Source organism: Saccoglossus kowalevskii, chromosome 5 (assembly GCF_978046115.1).
Source record: "Saccoglossus kowalevskii chromosome 5, keSacKowa6.1, whole genome shotgun sequence".
NCBI classification, from domain to species: Eukaryota; Metazoa; Hemichordata; class Enteropneusta; family Harrimaniidae; genus Saccoglossus; species Saccoglossus kowalevskii.
In genome coordinates, this window is record NC_140645.1 from 4,328,389 (window position 1) to 4,344,273 (window position 15,885).

At 43.1% G+C, this 15,885-nt stretch overlaps 4 non-coding genes and 66 pseudogenes across 4 annotated transcripts; all 70 read left to right on the plus strand.

Annotated features, from left to right (window-relative positions):
• Window positions 1–34: 34 nt before the first annotated feature.
• LOC146744225 (5S ribosomal RNA) lies at window positions 35–154 on the plus strand (annotated as a pseudogene).
• A 97-nt stretch (window positions 155–251) lies between these two features.
• Window positions 252–371, plus strand: LOC146744226 (5S ribosomal RNA; annotated as a pseudogene).
• A 96-nt stretch (window positions 372–467) lies between these two features.
• Window positions 468–587, plus strand: LOC146744227 (5S ribosomal RNA; annotated as a pseudogene).
• A 95-nt stretch (window positions 588–682) lies between these two features.
• Window positions 683–802, plus strand: LOC146744228 (5S ribosomal RNA; annotated as a pseudogene).
• Window positions 803–900: 98 nt separating this feature from the next.
• On the plus strand, window positions 901–1,020 carry LOC146744229 (5S ribosomal RNA; annotated as a pseudogene).
• Window positions 1,021–1,117: 97 nt separating this feature from the next.
• On the plus strand, window positions 1,118–1,237 carry LOC146744230 (5S ribosomal RNA). Its single transcript, XR_014929662.1, has one exon. It is a non-coding gene; the product is annotated as a 5S ribosomal RNA (ribosomal RNA).
• A 95-nt stretch (window positions 1,238–1,332) lies between these two features.
• Window positions 1,333–1,452, plus strand: LOC146744231 (5S ribosomal RNA; annotated as a pseudogene).
• A 96-nt stretch (window positions 1,453–1,548) lies between these two features.
• Window positions 1,549–1,668, plus strand: LOC146744232 (5S ribosomal RNA; annotated as a pseudogene).
• Window positions 1,669–1,765: 97 nt separating this feature from the next.
• On the plus strand, window positions 1,766–1,885 carry LOC146744233 (5S ribosomal RNA). The gene has a single exon (XR_014929663.1). It is a non-coding gene; the product is annotated as a 5S ribosomal RNA (ribosomal RNA).
• Window positions 1,886–1,980: 95 nt separating this feature from the next.
• Window positions 1,981–2,100, plus strand: LOC146744234 (5S ribosomal RNA; annotated as a pseudogene).
• Window positions 2,101–2,196: 96 nt separating this feature from the next.
• Window positions 2,197–2,316, plus strand: LOC146744235 (5S ribosomal RNA; annotated as a pseudogene).
• Window positions 2,317–2,413: 97 nt separating this feature from the next.
• Window positions 2,414–2,532, plus strand: LOC146744236 (5S ribosomal RNA; annotated as a pseudogene).
• Window positions 2,533–2,628: 96 nt separating this feature from the next.
• LOC146744237 (5S ribosomal RNA) lies at window positions 2,629–2,748 on the plus strand (annotated as a pseudogene).
• A 96-nt stretch (window positions 2,749–2,844) lies between these two features.
• On the plus strand, window positions 2,845–2,964 carry LOC146744238 (5S ribosomal RNA; annotated as a pseudogene).
• Window positions 2,965–3,060: 96 nt separating this feature from the next.
• On the plus strand, window positions 3,061–3,180 carry LOC146744239 (5S ribosomal RNA; annotated as a pseudogene).
• A 96-nt stretch (window positions 3,181–3,276) lies between these two features.
• On the plus strand, window positions 3,277–3,396 carry LOC146744240 (5S ribosomal RNA; annotated as a pseudogene).
• A 95-nt stretch (window positions 3,397–3,491) lies between these two features.
• LOC146744241 (5S ribosomal RNA) lies at window positions 3,492–3,611 on the plus strand (annotated as a pseudogene).
• A 303-nt stretch (window positions 3,612–3,914) lies between these two features.
• On the plus strand, window positions 3,915–4,034 carry LOC146744242 (5S ribosomal RNA; annotated as a pseudogene).
• A 96-nt stretch (window positions 4,035–4,130) lies between these two features.
• LOC146744243 (5S ribosomal RNA) lies at window positions 4,131–4,250 on the plus strand (annotated as a pseudogene).
• Window positions 4,251–4,346: 96 nt separating this feature from the next.
• LOC146744244 (5S ribosomal RNA) lies at window positions 4,347–4,466 on the plus strand (annotated as a pseudogene).
• A 95-nt stretch (window positions 4,467–4,561) lies between these two features.
• LOC146744245 (5S ribosomal RNA) lies at window positions 4,562–4,681 on the plus strand (annotated as a pseudogene).
• A 95-nt stretch (window positions 4,682–4,776) lies between these two features.
• Window positions 4,777–4,896, plus strand: LOC146744246 (5S ribosomal RNA; annotated as a pseudogene).
• A 95-nt stretch (window positions 4,897–4,991) lies between these two features.
• LOC146744247 (5S ribosomal RNA) lies at window positions 4,992–5,111 on the plus strand (annotated as a pseudogene).
• A 97-nt stretch (window positions 5,112–5,208) lies between these two features.
• LOC146744248 (5S ribosomal RNA) lies at window positions 5,209–5,328 on the plus strand (annotated as a pseudogene).
• Window positions 5,329–5,424: 96 nt separating this feature from the next.
• LOC146744249 (5S ribosomal RNA) lies at window positions 5,425–5,544 on the plus strand (annotated as a pseudogene).
• A 95-nt stretch (window positions 5,545–5,639) lies between these two features.
• On the plus strand, window positions 5,640–5,759 carry LOC146744250 (5S ribosomal RNA; annotated as a pseudogene).
• A 96-nt stretch (window positions 5,760–5,855) lies between these two features.
• On the plus strand, window positions 5,856–5,975 carry LOC146744251 (5S ribosomal RNA; annotated as a pseudogene).
• Window positions 5,976–6,072: 97 nt separating this feature from the next.
• LOC146744252 (5S ribosomal RNA) lies at window positions 6,073–6,192 on the plus strand (annotated as a pseudogene).
• Window positions 6,193–6,288: 96 nt separating this feature from the next.
• On the plus strand, window positions 6,289–6,408 carry LOC146744253 (5S ribosomal RNA; annotated as a pseudogene).
• Window positions 6,409–6,503: 95 nt separating this feature from the next.
• Window positions 6,504–6,623, plus strand: LOC146744254 (5S ribosomal RNA; annotated as a pseudogene).
• A 96-nt stretch (window positions 6,624–6,719) lies between these two features.
• On the plus strand, window positions 6,720–6,839 carry LOC146744255 (5S ribosomal RNA; annotated as a pseudogene).
• Window positions 6,840–6,935: 96 nt separating this feature from the next.
• Window positions 6,936–7,055, plus strand: LOC146744256 (5S ribosomal RNA; annotated as a pseudogene).
• A 96-nt stretch (window positions 7,056–7,151) lies between these two features.
• Window positions 7,152–7,271, plus strand: LOC146744257 (5S ribosomal RNA; annotated as a pseudogene).
• A 95-nt stretch (window positions 7,272–7,366) lies between these two features.
• On the plus strand, window positions 7,367–7,486 carry LOC146744258 (5S ribosomal RNA; annotated as a pseudogene).
• A 95-nt stretch (window positions 7,487–7,581) lies between these two features.
• Window positions 7,582–7,701, plus strand: LOC146744259 (5S ribosomal RNA; annotated as a pseudogene).
• Window positions 7,702–7,797: 96 nt separating this feature from the next.
• On the plus strand, window positions 7,798–7,917 carry LOC146744260 (5S ribosomal RNA; annotated as a pseudogene).
• A 96-nt stretch (window positions 7,918–8,013) lies between these two features.
• On the plus strand, window positions 8,014–8,133 carry LOC146744261 (5S ribosomal RNA; annotated as a pseudogene).
• Window positions 8,134–8,230: 97 nt separating this feature from the next.
• On the plus strand, window positions 8,231–8,348 carry LOC146744262 (5S ribosomal RNA; annotated as a pseudogene).
• Window positions 8,349–8,444: 96 nt separating this feature from the next.
• On the plus strand, window positions 8,445–8,564 carry LOC146744263 (5S ribosomal RNA; annotated as a pseudogene).
• A 96-nt stretch (window positions 8,565–8,660) lies between these two features.
• On the plus strand, window positions 8,661–8,780 carry LOC146744264 (5S ribosomal RNA; annotated as a pseudogene).
• A 95-nt stretch (window positions 8,781–8,875) lies between these two features.
• On the plus strand, window positions 8,876–8,995 carry LOC146744265 (5S ribosomal RNA; annotated as a pseudogene).
• Window positions 8,996–9,090: 95 nt separating this feature from the next.
• LOC146744266 (5S ribosomal RNA) lies at window positions 9,091–9,210 on the plus strand (annotated as a pseudogene).
• A 96-nt stretch (window positions 9,211–9,306) lies between these two features.
• LOC146744267 (5S ribosomal RNA) lies at window positions 9,307–9,426 on the plus strand (annotated as a pseudogene).
• A 96-nt stretch (window positions 9,427–9,522) lies between these two features.
• Window positions 9,523–9,642, plus strand: LOC146744268 (5S ribosomal RNA; annotated as a pseudogene).
• A 96-nt stretch (window positions 9,643–9,738) lies between these two features.
• Window positions 9,739–9,858, plus strand: LOC146744269 (5S ribosomal RNA; annotated as a pseudogene).
• Window positions 9,859–9,954: 96 nt separating this feature from the next.
• On the plus strand, window positions 9,955–10,074 carry LOC146744270 (5S ribosomal RNA; annotated as a pseudogene).
• Window positions 10,075–10,170: 96 nt separating this feature from the next.
• On the plus strand, window positions 10,171–10,290 carry LOC146744271 (5S ribosomal RNA; annotated as a pseudogene).
• Window positions 10,291–10,386: 96 nt separating this feature from the next.
• Window positions 10,387–10,506, plus strand: LOC146744272 (5S ribosomal RNA; annotated as a pseudogene).
• A 98-nt stretch (window positions 10,507–10,604) lies between these two features.
• Window positions 10,605–10,724, plus strand: LOC146744273 (5S ribosomal RNA; annotated as a pseudogene).
• Window positions 10,725–10,821: 97 nt separating this feature from the next.
• LOC146744274 (5S ribosomal RNA) lies at window positions 10,822–10,941 on the plus strand. Its single transcript, XR_014929598.1, has one exon. It is a non-coding gene; the product is annotated as a 5S ribosomal RNA (ribosomal RNA).
• A 97-nt stretch (window positions 10,942–11,038) lies between these two features.
• On the plus strand, window positions 11,039–11,158 carry LOC146744275 (5S ribosomal RNA; annotated as a pseudogene).
• Window positions 11,159–11,253: 95 nt separating this feature from the next.
• On the plus strand, window positions 11,254–11,373 carry LOC146744276 (5S ribosomal RNA; annotated as a pseudogene).
• A 515-nt stretch (window positions 11,374–11,888) lies between these two features.
• On the plus strand, window positions 11,889–12,008 carry LOC146744277 (5S ribosomal RNA; annotated as a pseudogene).
• A 96-nt stretch (window positions 12,009–12,104) lies between these two features.
• LOC146744278 (5S ribosomal RNA) lies at window positions 12,105–12,224 on the plus strand (annotated as a pseudogene).
• Window positions 12,225–12,320: 96 nt separating this feature from the next.
• On the plus strand, window positions 12,321–12,440 carry LOC146744279 (5S ribosomal RNA; annotated as a pseudogene).
• Window positions 12,441–12,535: 95 nt separating this feature from the next.
• LOC146744280 (5S ribosomal RNA) lies at window positions 12,536–12,655 on the plus strand (annotated as a pseudogene).
• Window positions 12,656–12,750: 95 nt separating this feature from the next.
• Window positions 12,751–12,870, plus strand: LOC146744281 (5S ribosomal RNA; annotated as a pseudogene).
• Window positions 12,871–12,966: 96 nt separating this feature from the next.
• Window positions 12,967–13,086, plus strand: LOC146744282 (5S ribosomal RNA; annotated as a pseudogene).
• A 96-nt stretch (window positions 13,087–13,182) lies between these two features.
• LOC146744283 (5S ribosomal RNA) lies at window positions 13,183–13,302 on the plus strand (annotated as a pseudogene).
• Window positions 13,303–13,398: 96 nt separating this feature from the next.
• LOC146744284 (5S ribosomal RNA) lies at window positions 13,399–13,518 on the plus strand (annotated as a pseudogene).
• Window positions 13,519–13,616: 98 nt separating this feature from the next.
• Window positions 13,617–13,736, plus strand: LOC146744285 (5S ribosomal RNA; annotated as a pseudogene).
• Window positions 13,737–13,833: 97 nt separating this feature from the next.
• On the plus strand, window positions 13,834–13,953 carry LOC146744286 (5S ribosomal RNA). Its single transcript, XR_014929599.1, has one exon. It is a non-coding gene; the product is annotated as a 5S ribosomal RNA (ribosomal RNA).
• A 97-nt stretch (window positions 13,954–14,050) lies between these two features.
• Window positions 14,051–14,170, plus strand: LOC146744287 (5S ribosomal RNA; annotated as a pseudogene).
• A 96-nt stretch (window positions 14,171–14,266) lies between these two features.
• LOC146744288 (5S ribosomal RNA) lies at window positions 14,267–14,386 on the plus strand (annotated as a pseudogene).
• A 299-nt stretch (window positions 14,387–14,685) lies between these two features.
• On the plus strand, window positions 14,686–14,805 carry LOC146744289 (5S ribosomal RNA; annotated as a pseudogene).
• A 96-nt stretch (window positions 14,806–14,901) lies between these two features.
• LOC146744290 (5S ribosomal RNA) lies at window positions 14,902–15,021 on the plus strand (annotated as a pseudogene).
• Window positions 15,022–15,117: 96 nt separating this feature from the next.
• LOC146744291 (5S ribosomal RNA) lies at window positions 15,118–15,237 on the plus strand (annotated as a pseudogene).
• A 96-nt stretch (window positions 15,238–15,333) lies between these two features.
• Window positions 15,334–15,453, plus strand: LOC146744292 (5S ribosomal RNA; annotated as a pseudogene).
• A 95-nt stretch (window positions 15,454–15,548) lies between these two features.
• On the plus strand, window positions 15,549–15,668 carry LOC146744293 (5S ribosomal RNA; annotated as a pseudogene).
• Window positions 15,669–15,764: 96 nt separating this feature from the next.
• Window positions 15,765–15,884, plus strand: LOC146744294 (5S ribosomal RNA; annotated as a pseudogene).
• The last annotated feature ends 1 nt before the right edge of the window (window position 15,885 follows it).

Consider the following 15,885-nt stretch of genomic DNA (forward strand, 5'->3'; position numbering starts at 1 on the left):
GCAATAAATGACATCCAATTGCAACGAATATTCAGCCTACTGCCAACCCATTGCAGAATACACCAGTTCTCGTCCAATCACTGAAGTTAAGCTGCATCGGGCATGGTTAGTACTTGCATGGGAGATCGGCTGGGAATACCACGTGCAGTAGGCTCATCAACATTGTTATTCCACATTACATACTAACATTTTCCCTTATTTTTTTTACCTAGCCGAAGCAATAAATGACCTCCAATTGCAAAGAATATTCAGCCTACAGCCAAACCAATGCAGAATACACCAGTTCCCGTCCGATCACTGAAGTTAATCTGCATCGGGCGTGGTTAGTACTTGCAAGGGAGACCGTCTGGGAATACCACGTGCATTAGGCTCATCAACATTTTTATTCCACCGTACATACTAACTTTTTCCCGGAATTTTTTGCATAGCCGAAGCATTAAACGACATCCAATTCCGACGAATATTCAGCCTACTGCCAACCCATTGCAGAATACACCAGTTCTCGTCTGATCACTGAAGTTAATCTGCATCGGGCGTGGTTAGTACTTGCATGGGAGACCGACTGGGAATACCGCGTGCAGTAGGCTTATCAACATTTTTATTCCACATTACATACTAACATTTTCCCTTATTTTTTACCTAGCCGAAGCAATAAATGACCTCCAATTGCAAAGAACATTCAGCCTACTGCCAAACCATTGCAGAATACACCAGTTCTCGTCCGATCACTGAAGTTAATCTGCATCGGGCATGGTTAGTACTTGCATGGGAGACTGGCTGGGAATACCATGTGAAGTAGGCTTATCAACATTTTTATTCCACATTACATACTAACATTTTCCCTTACTTTTTTTACCTAGCCGAAGCAATAAATGACCTCCAATTGCAAAGATATATTCAGCCCACAGCCAAACCAATGCAGAATACACCAGTTCCCGTCCGATCACTGAAGTTAATCTGCATCGGGCGTGGTTAGTACTTGCATGGGAGACCGGCTGGGAATACCACGTGCAGTTGGCTCATCAACATTTTTATTCCACATTACATACTAACATTTTCCCATGTTTTTTTTGCCTAGCCGAAGCAATAAATGACATCCAATTGCAACGAATATTCAGCCTACTGCCAAACCAATGCAGAATACACCAGTTCTCGTCCGATCACTGAAGTTAAGCTGCATCGGGCGTGGTTAGTACTTGCATGGGAGACCGACTGGGAATACCGCGTGCAGTAGGCTCATCAACATTTTTATTCCACCGTACATACTCACTTTTTCCCGGGATTTTTTGCCTACCGAAGGATTAAATTACATCCAATTCCGACGAATATTCAGCCTACTGACAAACCATTGCAGAATACACCAGTTCTCGTCTGATCACTGAAGCTAAGCTGCATCGGGCGTGGTTAGTACTTGCATGGGAGACCGGCTGGGAATACCACATGCAGTAGGCTCATCAACATTTTTATTCGACATTACATACTAACATTTTCCTATGATTTTTTGCCTAGACGAAGCATTAAATGACATACAATACGGACGAATATTCAGCCTACTGCCAAACCATTGCAGAATACACCAGTTCTCGTCTGATCACTGAAGCTAAGCTGCATCGGGCGTGGTTAGTACTTGCATGGGAGACCAGCTGGGAATACCACGTGCAGTTGGCTCATCAACATTTTTATTCCACATTACATACTAACATTTTCCCATGTTTTTTTTGCCTAGCCGAAGCAATAAATGACATCCAATTGCAACGAATATTCAGCCTACTGCCAAACCAATGCAGAATACACCAGTTCTCGTCCGATCACTGAAGTTAAGCTGCATCGGGCGTGGTTAGTACTTGCATGGGAGACCGACTGGGAATACCGCGTGCAGTAGGCTCATCAACATTTTTATTCCACCGTACATACTCACTTTTTCCCGGGATTTTTTGCCTACCGAAGGATTAAATTACATCCAATTCCGACGAATATTCAGCCTACTGACAAACCATTGCAGAATACACCAGTTCTCGTCTGATCACTGAAGCTAAGCTGCATCGGGCGTGGTTAGTACTTGCATGGGAGACCGGCTGGGAATACCACATGCAGTAGGCTCATCAACATTTTTATTCGACATTACATACTAACATTTTCCTATGATTTTTTGCCTAGACGAAGCATTAAATGACATACAATACGGACGAATATTCAGCCTACTGCCAAACCATTGCAGAACACTCCAGTTCTCGTCATATCAATGAAGTTAAGCTGCATCGGGCGTGGTTAGTACTTGCATGGTAGACCGGCTGGGAATACCACGTGCAGTAGGCTCATCAACATTTTTATTCCACATTACATGCTAACTTTTTCCTATGATTTTTTTGCCGAGCCGTAGCATTAAATTAAATCCAATTCCGACCAATATTCAGCCTACTGACAAACCATTGCAGAATACACCAGTTCTCGTCCGATCACTGAAGTTAAGCCCACCGGACGTGGTTATTACTTGCATGGGTGACCGGCTGGGAATACCACGTGCAGTAGGCTTATCAACATTTTTATTCCACTGTACATACTAACATTTTCCCATGTTTTTTTGCCTAGCCGAAGGAATAAATGACATCCAATTGCAACGAATATTCAGCCTACTGCCAACCCATTGCCGAATACACCAGTTCTCGTCCGATCACTGAAGTTAAGCTGCATCGGGCGTGGTTAGTACTTGCATGGGAGACCGGCTGGGAATACCACGTGCAGTAGGATCATCAACATTTTTATTCCACATTACATACTAACATTTTCCCATGTTTTTTTGCCTAACCGAAGCATTAAACGACATCCAATTCCGACGAATATTCAGCCTACTGCCAACCCATTGCAGAATACACCAGTTCTCCTCCGATCACTGAAGTTAAGCTGCATCGGGCGTGGTTAGTACTTGCATGGGAGACCGACTGGGAATACCACGTGCAGTAGGCTCATCAACATTTTTATTCCACCGTAAATACTAACTTTTTCCTATGATTTTTTTCCTAGCCGTAGCATTAAATGACATCCAATTCCGAAGTATATTCAGCCTACTGCCAAACCATTGCAGAATACACCAGTTCTCGTCCGATCACTGAAGTTAAGCTGCATCGGGCGTGGTTAGTACTTGCATGGGAGACCGGCTGAGAATACCATGTGCAGTAGGCTCATCAACATTTTTATTCCACCGTACATACTAACTTTTTTCCATGCCTTTTTTCCTAGCCGAAGCATTAAATGACATCCAATTGCGACGAATATTCAGCCTACTGCCAAACCAATGCAGAATACACCAGTTCTCGTCCGATCACTGAAGTTAATTTGCATTGGGCATGGTTAGTACTTGCATGGGAGACCGGCTAGGAATACCACGTGCAGTAGGCTTATCACCATTATTACTCCACCGTACATGCAAATTTTTCCCGGGATTTGTTGCCTAGCCAAAGTATTAAATTACGTTCTATTCCGACAAATATTCAGCCTACTGCCAAACCATTGCAGAATACACCAGTTCTTGTCAGATCACTGTAGTTAATCTGCATCGGGCATGTTTAGTACTTGCATGGGAGACCGGCTGGGAATACCACGTGCAGTAGGCTTTTCAAAATTTTTATTCCACCGTACATACTAACATTTTCCGATGTTTTTTTGCCTAGCCGAAGCAATAAATGACATCCAATTGCAACGAATATTCAGCCTACTGCCAACCCATTGCAGAATACACCAGTTCTCGTCCGATCACTGAAGTTAAGCTGCATCGGGCATGGTTAGTACTTGCATGGGAGATCGGCTGGGAATACCACGTGCATCAACATTGTTATTCCACATTACATACTAACATTTTCCCATGATTTTTTGCCTTGCCGAAGTATTAAATTACATCCAATTCCGACGAATATTCAGCCTACTGCCAAACCAATGCAGAATACACCAGTTCTCGTCCGATCACTGAAGTTAATCTGCATCGGGCATGGTTAGTTATTGCATGGGAGACCGGCTAGGAATACCACGTGCAGTAGGCTTATCAACATTTTTATTCCACCGTACATACCAACTTTTTCCCGGGATTTGTTGCCTAAACGAAGTATTAAATTACATTCAATTCCGACGAATATTCAGCCTACTGCCAAACCATTGCAGAATACACCAGTTCTCGTCCGATCACTGAAGTTAATCTGCATCGGGCATGGTTAGTACTTGCATGGGAGACAGGCTGGGAATACCACGTGCAGTAGGCTCATCAACATTTTTATTCCACCGTACATACTAACTTTTTCCCGGGATTTTTTGCCAAGCCGAAGTATTAAATTAAATCCAATTCCGACGAATATTCAGCCTACTGCCAACCCATTGCAGAATACACCAGTTCTCGTCCGATCACTGAAGTTAAGCTGCATCGGGCGTGGTTAGTACTTGCATCGGAGACCGACTGGGAATACCACGTGCAGTAGGCTTATCAACATTTTTATTCCACCATACATACTAACTTTTTTCCATGATTTTTGCCTAGCCGAAGCATTAAATGACATCCAATTGCGACGAATATTCAGCCTACTGCCAAACCAATGCAGAATACACCAGTTCTCGTCCGATCACTGAAGTTAATCTGCATCGGGCATGGTTAGTACTTGCATGGGAGACCGGCTACGAATACCACGTGCAGTAGGCTTATCAATATTATTATTCCACCGTACATGCAAATTTTTCCCGGGATTTGTTGCCTAGCCAAAGTATTAAATTACATTCTATTCTGACAAATATTCAGCCTACTGCCAAACCATTGCAGAATACACCAGTTCGTGTCCGATCACTGAAGTTAATCTGCATTGGGCATGTTTAGTACTTGCATGGGAGACAGGCTGGGAATACCACGTGCAGTAGGCTTATCAACATTTTTATTCCACCGTACATACTAACATTTTCCCATGTTTTTTGCCTAGCCGAAGCTGTAAACGACATCCAATTCCGACGAATATTCAGCCTACTGCCAACCCATTGCAGAATACACCAGTTCTCGTCCGATCACTGAAGTTAAGCTGTATCGGGCGTGGTTAGTACTTGCATGGGAGACCGACTGGGAATACCACGTGCAGTAGGCTCATCAACATTTTTATTCCACCGTAAATACTAACTTTTTCCCGGGATTTTTTTGCCTAGCCGAAGTATTAAATTAAATCCAATTCCGACCAATATTCAGCCTACTGCCAAACCATTGCAGAATACACCAGTTCTCGTCCGATCACTGAAGTTAAGCTGTATCGGGCGTGGTTAGTACTTGCTTGGGAGACCGGCTGAGAATACCATGTGCAGTAGGCTCATCAACATTTTTATTCCACCGTACATACTAACTTTTTTCCATGCCTTTTTTCCTAGCCGAAGCATTAAATGACATCCAATTGCGACGAATATTCAGCCTACTGCCAAACCAATGCAGAATACACCAGTTCTCGTCCGATCACTGAAGTTAATTTGCATCGGGCATGGTTAGTACTTGCATGGGAGACCAGCTACGAATACCACGTGCAGTAGGCTTATCACCATTATTACTCCACCGTACATGCAAATTTTTCCCGGGATTTGTTGCCTAGCCAAAGTATTAAATTACGTTCTATTCCGACAAATATTCAGCCTACTGCCAAACCATTGCAGAATACACCAGTTCTTGTCAGATCACTGTAGTTAATCTGCATCGGGCATGTTTAGTACTTGCATGGGAGACCGGCTGGGAATACCACGTGCAGTAGGCTTATCAAAATTTTTATTCCACCGTACATACTCACATTTTCCCATGTTTTTTTGCCTAGCCGAAGCAATAAATGACATCCAATTGCAACGAATATTCAGCCTACTGCCAACCCATTGCAGAATACACCAGTTCTCGTCCGATCACTGAAGTTAAGCTGCATCGGGCGTGGTTAGTACTTGCATGGGAGACCGGCTGGGAATACCACGTGCAGTAGGCTCATCAACATTGTTATTCCACATTACATACTAACATTTTCCCTTATTTTTTTTACCTAGCCGAAGCAATAAATGACCTCCAATTGCAAAGAATATTCAGCCTACAGCCAAACCAATGCAGAATACACCAGTTCCCGTCCGATCACTGAAGTTAATCTGCATCGGGCGTGGTTAGTACTTGCAAGGGAGACCGTCTGGGAATACCACGTGCCTTAGGCTCATCAACATTTTTATTCCACCGTACATACTAACTTTTTCCCGGAATTTTTTGCATAGCCGAAGCATTAAACGACATCCAATTCCGACGAATATTCAGCCTACTGCCAACCCATTGCAGAATACACCAGTTCTCGTCCGATCACTGAAGTTAAGCTGCATCGGGCGTGTTTAGTACTTGCATGGGAGACAGGCTGGGAATACCACGTGCAGTAGGCTTATCAACATTTTTATTCCACCGTACATACTAACATTTTCCCATGTTTTTTGCCTAGCCGAAGCAATAAACGACATCCAATTGCATGGAATATTCAGCCTACTGCCAAACCAATGCAGAATACACCAGTTCTCGTCCGATCACTGAAGTTAATCTGCATCAGGCATGGTTAGTTATTGCATGGGAGACCGGCTAGGAATACCACGTGCAGTAGGCTTATCAACATTTTTATTCCACCGTACATACCAACTTTTTCCCGGGATTTGTTGCCTAAACGAAGTATTAAATTACATTCAATTCCGACGAATATTCAGCCTACTGCCAAACCATTGCAGAATACACCAGTTCTCGTCCGATCACTGAAGTTAATCTGCATCGGGCATGGTTAGTACTTGCATGGGAGACAGGCTGGAAATACCACGTGCAGTAGGCTCATCAACATTTTTATTCCACCGTACATACTAACTTTTTCCCGGGATTTTTTGCCAAGCCGAAGTATTAAATTAAATCCAATTCCGACGAATATTCAGCCTACTGCCAACCCATTGCAGAATACACCAGTTCTCGTCCGATCACTGAAGTTAAGCTGCATCGGGCGTGGTTAGTACTTGCATGGGAGACCGACTGGGAATACCACGTGCAGTAGGCTTATCAACATTTTTATTCCACCATACATACTAACTTTTTTCCATGATTTTTTGCCTAGCCGAAGCATTAAATGACATCCAATTGCGACGAATATTCAGCCTACTGCCAAACCAATGCAGAATACACCAGTTCTCGTCCGATCACTGAAGTTAATCTGCATCGGGCATGGTTAGTACTTGCATGGGAGACCGGCTACGAATACCACGTGCAGTAGGCTTATCAATATTATTATTCCACCGTACATGCAAATTTTTCCCGGGATTTGTTGCCTAGCCAAAGTATTAAATTACATTCTATTCTGACAAATATTCAGCCTACTGCCAAACCATTGCAGAATACACCAGTTCGTGTCCGATCACTGAAGTTAATCTGCATTGGGCATGTTTAGTACTTGCATGGGAGACAGGCTGGGAATACCACGTGCAGTAGGCTTATCAACATTTTTATTCCACCGTACATACTAACATTTTCCCATGTTTTTTGCCTAGCCGAAGCTGTAAACGACATCCAATTGCATGGAATATTCAGCCTACTGCCAAACCAATGCAGAATACACCAGTTCTCGTCCGATCACTGAAGTTAATCTGCATCGGGCATGGTTAGTTATTGCATGGGAGACCGGCTAGGAATACCACGTGCAGTAGGCTTATCAACATTTTTATTCCACCGTACATACCAACTTTTTCCCGGGATTTGTTGCCTAAACGAAGTATTAAATTACATTCAATTCCGACGAATGTTCAGCCTACTGCCAAACCATTGCAGAATACACCAGTTCTCGTCCGATCACTGAAGTTAATCTGCATCGGGCATGGTTAGTACTTGCATGGGAGACAGGCTGGGAATACCACGTGCAGTAGGCTCATCAACATTTTTATTCCACCGTACATACTAACTTTTTCCCGGGATTTTTTGCCAAGCCGAAGTATTAAATTAAATCCAATTCCGACGAATATTCAGCCTACTGCCAACCCATTGCAGAATACACCAGTTCTCATCCGGTCACTGAAGTTAAGCTGCATCGGGCGTGGTTAGTACTTGCATGGGAGACCGACTGGGAATACCGCGTGCAGTAGGCTCATCAACATTTTTATTCCACCATATATACTAACTTTTTCCCGGGATTTGTTTGGCTAGCCGAAGTATTAAATTAAATCCAATTCCGACCAATATTCAGCCTACTGCCAAACCATTGCAGTACACCAGTTCTTGTCCGATCACTGAAGTTAAGCTGCATCGGGCGTGGTTAATACTTGCATGGGAGATCGGCTGGGAATACCACGTGCAGTAGGCTCATCAACATTTTTATTCCACATTACATACTAACTTTTTCCTATGATTTTTTTCCTAGCCGTAGCATTAAATGACATCCAATTCCGAAGTATATTCAGCCTACTGCCAAACCATTGCAGAATACACCAGTTCCCGTCCGATCACTGAAGTTAAGCTGCATCGGGCGTGGTTAGTACTTGCATGGGAGACTGGCTGAGAATACCATGTGCAGTAGGCTCATCAACATTTTTATTCCACCGTACATACTAACTTTTTTCCGTGCTTTTTTTCCTTGCCGAAGCATTAAATGACATCCAATTTCAACGAATATTCAGCCTACTGCCAAACCAATGCAGAATACACCAGTTCTCGTCCGATCACTGAAGTTAATCTGCATCGGGCATGGTTAGTACTTGCATGGGAGACTGGCTAGGAATACCACGTGCAGTAGGCTTATCAACATTATTATTCCACCGTACATGCAAATTTTTCCCGGGATTTGTTGCCTAGCCAAAGTATTAAATTACATTCTATTTCGACAAATATTCAGCCTACTGCCAAACCATTGCAGAATACACCAGTTCTTGTCCGATCACTGAAGTTAATCTGCATTGGGCATGTTTAGTACTTGCATGGGAGACCGGCTGGGAATACCACGTGCAGTAGGCTTATCAACATTTTTATTCCACCGTACATACTAACATTTTCCCATGTTTTTTGCCTAGCCGAAGCAATAAACGACATCCAATTGCAACGAATATTCAGTCTACTGCCAAACCAATGCAGAATACACCAGTTCTCGTCCGATCACTGAAGTTAATCTGCATCGGGCGTGGTTAGTACTTGCATGGGAGACCGGCTGGGAATACCACGTGCAGTAGGCTTATCAACATTTTTATTCCACCGTACATACCAAATTTTTCCCGGGATTTGTTGCCTAGCCGAAGTATTAAATTACATTCAATTCCGACGAATATTCAGCCTACTGCCAAACCATTGCAGAATACACCAGTTCTCGTCCGATCACTGAAGTTAATCTGCATCGGGCATGGTTAGTACTTGCATGGGAGACCTGCTGGGAATACCGCGTGCAGTAGGCTTATAAACATTATTATTCCACCGTGAATACAAACTTTTTCCCGGGATTTGTTGCCTAGCCGAAGTATTAAATTACATTCAATTCCGACGAATATTCAGTCTACTGCCAAACCATTGCAGAATGCACCAGTTCTCGTCCGATCACTGAAGTTAATCTGCATCGGGCATGGTTAGTACTTGCATGAGAGACTGGCTGGGAATACCACGTGCAGTAGGCTTATCAAAATTTTTATTCCACCGTACATACTAACATTTTCCCATGTTTTTTTGCCTAGCTGAAGCAATAAATGACATCCAATTGAAACGAATATTCAGCCTACTGCCAACCCATTGCAGAATACACCAATTCTCGTCCGATCACTGAAGTTAAGCTGCATCGGGCGAGGTTAGTACTTGCATGGGAGACCGGCTGGGAATACCACGTGCAGTAGGCTTATCAACATTTTTATTCCACCATACATACTAACTTTTTTCCATGATTTTTTGCCTAGCCGAAGCATTAAATGACATCCAATTGCGACAAATATTCAGCCTACTGCCAAACCAATGCAGAATACGCCAGTTCTCGTCCGGTCACTGAAGTTAATCTGCATCGAGCATGGTTAGTACTTGCATGGGAGACCGGCTGGGAATACCGCGTACAGTAGGCTTATCAACATTATTATTCCACCGTGCATGCAAACTTTTTCCCGGGATTTGTTGCCTAGCCGAAGTATTAAATTACATTCAATTCCCACGAATATTCAGCCTACTGCCAAACCATTGCAGAATACACCAGTTCTCGTCCGATCACTGAAGTTAATCTGCATCGGGCATGGTTAGTACTTGCATGGGAGACTGGCTGGAAATACCACGTGCAGTAGGCTTATCAACATTTTTATTCCACATTACATACTAACATTTTCCCTTATTTTTTTACCTAGCCGAAGCAATAAATGACCTCCAATTGCAAAGAATATTCAGCCTACTGCCAAACCATTGCAGAATACACCAGTTCTCGTCCGATCACTGAAGTTAATCTGCATCGGGCATGGTTAGTACTTGCATGGGAGACTGGCTGGGAATACCATGTGCAGTAGGCTTATCAACATTTTTATTCCACATTACATACTAACATTTTCCCTTACTTTTTTTACCTAGCCGAAGCAATAAATGACCTCCAATTGCAAAGATATATTCAGCCCACAGCCAAACCAATGCAGAATACACCAGTTCCCGTCCGATCACTGAAGTTAATCTGCATCGGGCGTGGTTAGTACTTGCATGGGAGACCGGCTGGGAATACCACGTGCAGTTGGCTCATCAACATTTTTATTCCACATTACATACTAACATTTTCCCATGTTTTTTTTGCCTAGCCGAAGCAATAAATGACATCCAATTGCAACGAATATTCAGCCTACTGCCAAACCAATGCAGAATACACCAGTTCTCGTCCGATCACTGAAGTTAAGCTGCATCGGGCGTGGTTAGTACTTGCATGGGAGACCGACTGGGAATACCGCGTGCAGTAGGCTCATCAACATTTTTATTCCACCGTACATACTAACTTTTTCCCGGGATTTTTTTGGCTAGCCGAAGTATTAAATCAAATCCAATTCCGACCAATATTCAGCCTACTGCCAAACCATTGCAGTATACACCAGTTCTCGTCCGATCACTGAAGTTAAGCTGCATCGGGCGTGGTTAATACTTGCATGGGAGATCGGCTGTGAATACCACGTGCAGTAGGCTCATCAACATTTTTATTCCACCGTACATACTAACTTTTTCCATGCTTTTTTTCCTAGCCGAAGCATTAAATGACATCCAATTGCGACGAATATTCAGCCTACTGCCAAACCAATGCAGAATACACCAGTTCTCGTCCGATCACTGAAGTTAATCTGCATCGGGCATGGTTAGAACTTGCATGGGAGACCGGCTACGAATACCACGTGCAGTAGGCTTATCAACATTATTATTCCACCGTACATGCAAATTTTTCCCGGGATTTGTTGCCTAGCCAAAGTATTAAATTACATTCTATTCTGACAAATATTCAGCCTACTGCCAAACCATTGCAGAATACACCAGTTCGTGTCCGATCACTGAAGTTAATCTGCATTGGGCATGTTTAGTACTTGCATGGGAGACAGGCTGGGAATACCACTTATCAACATTTTTATTCCACCGTACATACTAACATTTTCCCATGTTTTTTGCCTAGCCGAAGCAATAAACGACATCCAATTGCAAGGAATATTCAGCCTACTGCCAAACCAATGAAGAATACACCAGTTCTCTTCCGATCACTGAAGTTAATCTGCATCGGGCATGGTTAGTTATTGCATGGGAGACCGGCTAGGAATATCACGTGCAGTAGGCTTATCAACATTTTTATTCCACCGTACATACCAACATTTTCCCGGGATTTGTTGCCTAAACGAAGTATTAAATTACATTCAATTCCGACGAATATTCAGCCTACTGCCAAACCATTGCAGAATACACCAGTTCTCGTCCGATCACTGAAGTTAATCTGCATTGGGCATGGTTAGTACTTGCATGGGAGACAGGCTGGGAATACCACGTGCAGTAGGCTCATCAACATTTTTATTCCACCGTACATACTAACTTTTTCCCGGGATTTTTTGCCAAGCCGAAGTATTAAATTAAATCCAATTCCGACGAATATTCAGCCTACTGCCAACCCATTGCAGAACACACCAGTTCTCGTCCGATCACTGAAGTTAAGCTGCATCGGGCGTGGTTAGTACTTGCATGGGAGACCGACTGTGAATACCACGTGCAGTAGGCTTATCAACATTTTTATTCCACCATACATACTAACTTTTTTCCATGATTTTTTGCCTAGCCGAAGCATTAAATGACATCCAATTGCGACGAATATTCAGCCTACTGCCAAACCAATGCAGAATACACCAGTTCTCGTCCGATCACTGAAGTTAATCTGCATCGGGCATGGTTAGTACTTGCATGGGAGACCGGCTATGAATACCACGTGCAGTAGGCTTATCAACATTATTATTCCACCGTACATGCAAATTTTTCCCGGGATTTGTTGCCTAGCCAAAGTATTAAATTACATTCTATTCTGACAAATATTCAGCCTACTGCCAAACCATTGCAGAATACACCAGTTCGTGTCCGATCACTGAAGTTAATCTGCATTGGGCATGTTTAGTACTTGCATGGGAGACAGGCTGGGAATACCACGTGCAGTAGGCTTATCAACATTTTTATTCCACCGTACATACTAACATTTTCCCATGTTTTTTGCCTAGCCGAAGCAATAAACGACATCCAATTGCAAGGAATATTCAGCCTACTGCCAAACCAATGCAGAATACACCAGTTCTCGTCCGATCACTGAAGTTAATCTGCATCGGGCATGGTTAGTTATTGCATGGGAGACCGGCTAGGAATACCACGTGCAGTAGGCTTATCAACATTTTTATTCCACCGTACATACCAACTTTTTCCCGGGATTTGTTGCCTAAACGAAGTATTAAATTACATTCAATTCCGACGAATATTCAGCCTACTGCCAAACCATTGCAGAATACACCAGTTCTCGTCCGATCACTGAAGTTAATCTGCATCGGGCATGGTTAGTACTTGCATGGGAGACAGGCTGGGAATACCACGTGCAGTAGGCTCATCAACATTTTTATTCCACCGTACATACTAACTTTTTCCCGGGATTTTTTGCCAAGCCGAAGTATTAAATTAAATCCAATTCCGACGAATATTCAGCCTACTGCCAACCCATTGCAGAATACACCAGTTCTCGTCCGATCACTGAAGTTAATCTGCATCGGGCGTGGTTAGTACTTGCATGCGAGACCGACTGGGAATACCGCGTGCAGTAGGCTTATCAACATTTTTATTCCACATTACATACTAACATTTTCCCTTATTTTTTTACCTAGCCGAAGCAATAAATGACCTCCAATTGCAAAGAATATTCAGCCTACTGCCAAACCATTGCAGAATACACCAGTTCTCGTCCGATCACTGAAGTTAATCTGCATCGGGCATGGTTAGTACTTGCATGGTAGACTGGCTGGGAATACCATGTGCAGTAGGCTTATCAACATTTTTATTCCACATTACATACTAACATTTTCCCTTACTTTTTTTACCTAGCCGAAGCAATAAATGACCTCCAATTGCAAAGATATATTCAGCCCACAGCCAAACCAATGCAGAATACACCAGTTCCCGTCCGATCACTGAAGTTAATCTGCATCGGGCGTGGTTAGTACTTGCATGGGAGACCGGCTGGGAATACCACGTGCAGTTGGCTCATCAACATTTTTATTCCACATTACATACTAACATTTTCCCATGTTTTTTTTGCCTAGCCGAAGCAATAAATGACATCCAATTGCAACGAATATTCAGCCTACTGCCAAACCAATGCAGAATACACCAGTTCTCGTCCGATCACTGAAGTTAAGCTGCATCGGGCGTGGTTAGTACTTGCATGGGAGACCGACTGGGAATACCGCGTGCAGTAGGCTCATCAACATTTTTATTCCACCGTACATACTAACTTTTTCCCGGGATTTTTTTGGCTAGCCGAAGTATTAAATCAAATCCAATTCCGACCAATATTCAGCCTACTCCCAAACCATTGCAGTATACACCAGTTCTCGTCCGATCACTGAAGTTAAGCTGCATCGGGCGTGGTTAATACTTGCATGGGAGATCGGCTGTGAATACCACGTGCAGTAGGCTCATCAACATTTTTATTCCACCGTACATACTAACTTTTTTCCATGCTTTTTTTCCTAGCCGAAGCATTAAATGACATCCAATTGCGACGAATATTCAGCCTACTGCCAAACCAATGCAGAATACACCAGTTCTCGTCCGATCACTGAAGTTAATCTGCATCGGGCATGGTTAGTACTTGCATGGGAGACCGGCTACGAATACCACGTGCAGTAGGCTTATCAACATTATTATTCCACCGTACATGCAAATTTTTCCCGGGATTTGTTGCCTAGCCAAAGTATTAAATTACATTCTATTCTGACAAATATTCAGCCTACTGCCAAACCATTGCAGAATACACCAGTTCGTGTCCGATCACTGAAGTTAATCTGCATTGGGCATGTTTAGTACTTGCATGGGAGACAGGCTGGGAATACCACTTATCAACATTTTTATTCCACCGTACATACTAACATTTTCCCATGTTTTTTGCCTAGCCGAAGCAATAAACGACATCCAATTGCAAGGAATATTCAGCCTACTGCCAAACCAATGAAGAATACACCAGTTCTCTTCCGATCACTGAAGTTAATCTGCATCGGGCATGGTTAGTTATTGCATGGGAGACCGGCTAGGAATACCACGTGCAGTAGGCTTATCAACATTTTTATTCCACCGTACATACCAACATTTTCCCGGGATTTGTTGCCTAAACGAAGTATTAAATTACATTCAATTCCGACGAATATTCAGCCTACTGCCAAACCATTGCAGAATACACCAGTTCTCGTCCGATCACTGAAGTTAATCTGCATTGGGCATGGTTAGTACTTGCATGGGAGACAGGCTGGGAATACCACGTGCAGTAGGCTCATCAACATTTTTATTCCACCGTACATACTAAATTTTTCCCGGGATTTTTTGCCAAGCCGAAGTATTAAATTAAATCCAATTCCGACGAATATTCAGCCTACTGCCAACCCATCGCAGAATACTCCAGTTCTCGTCCGATCACTGAAGTTAAGCTGCATCGGGCGTGGTTAGTACTTGCATGGGAGACCGACTGTGAATACCACGTGCAGTAGGCTTATCAACATTTTTATTCCACCATACATACTAACTTTTTTCCATGATTTTTTGCCTAGCCGAAGCATTAAATGACATCCAATTGCGACGAATATTCAGCCTACTGCCAAACCAATGCAGAATACACCAGTTCTCGTCCAATCACTGAAGTTAATCTGCATCGGGCATGGTTAGTACTTGCATGGGAGACCGGCTACGAATACCACGTGCAGTAGGCTTATCAACATTTATATTCCACCGTACATGCAAATTTTTCCCGGGATTTGTTGCCTAGCCAAAGTATTAAATTACATTCTATTCTGACAAATTTTCAGCCTACTGCCAAACCATTGCAGAATACACCAGTTCGTGTCCGATCACTGAAGTTAATCTGCATTGGGCATGTTTAGTACTTGCATGGGAGACAGGCTGGGAATACCACGTGCAGTAGGCTTATCAACATTTTTATTCCACCGTACATACCAACTTTTTCCCGGGATTTGTTGCCTAAACGAAGTATTAAATTACATTCAATTCCGACGAATATTCAGCCTACTGCCAAACCATTGCAGAATACACCAGTTCTCGTCCGATCACTGAAGTTAATCTGCATCGGGCATGGTTAGTACTTGCATGGGAGACAGGCTGGGAATACCACGTGCAGTAGGCTC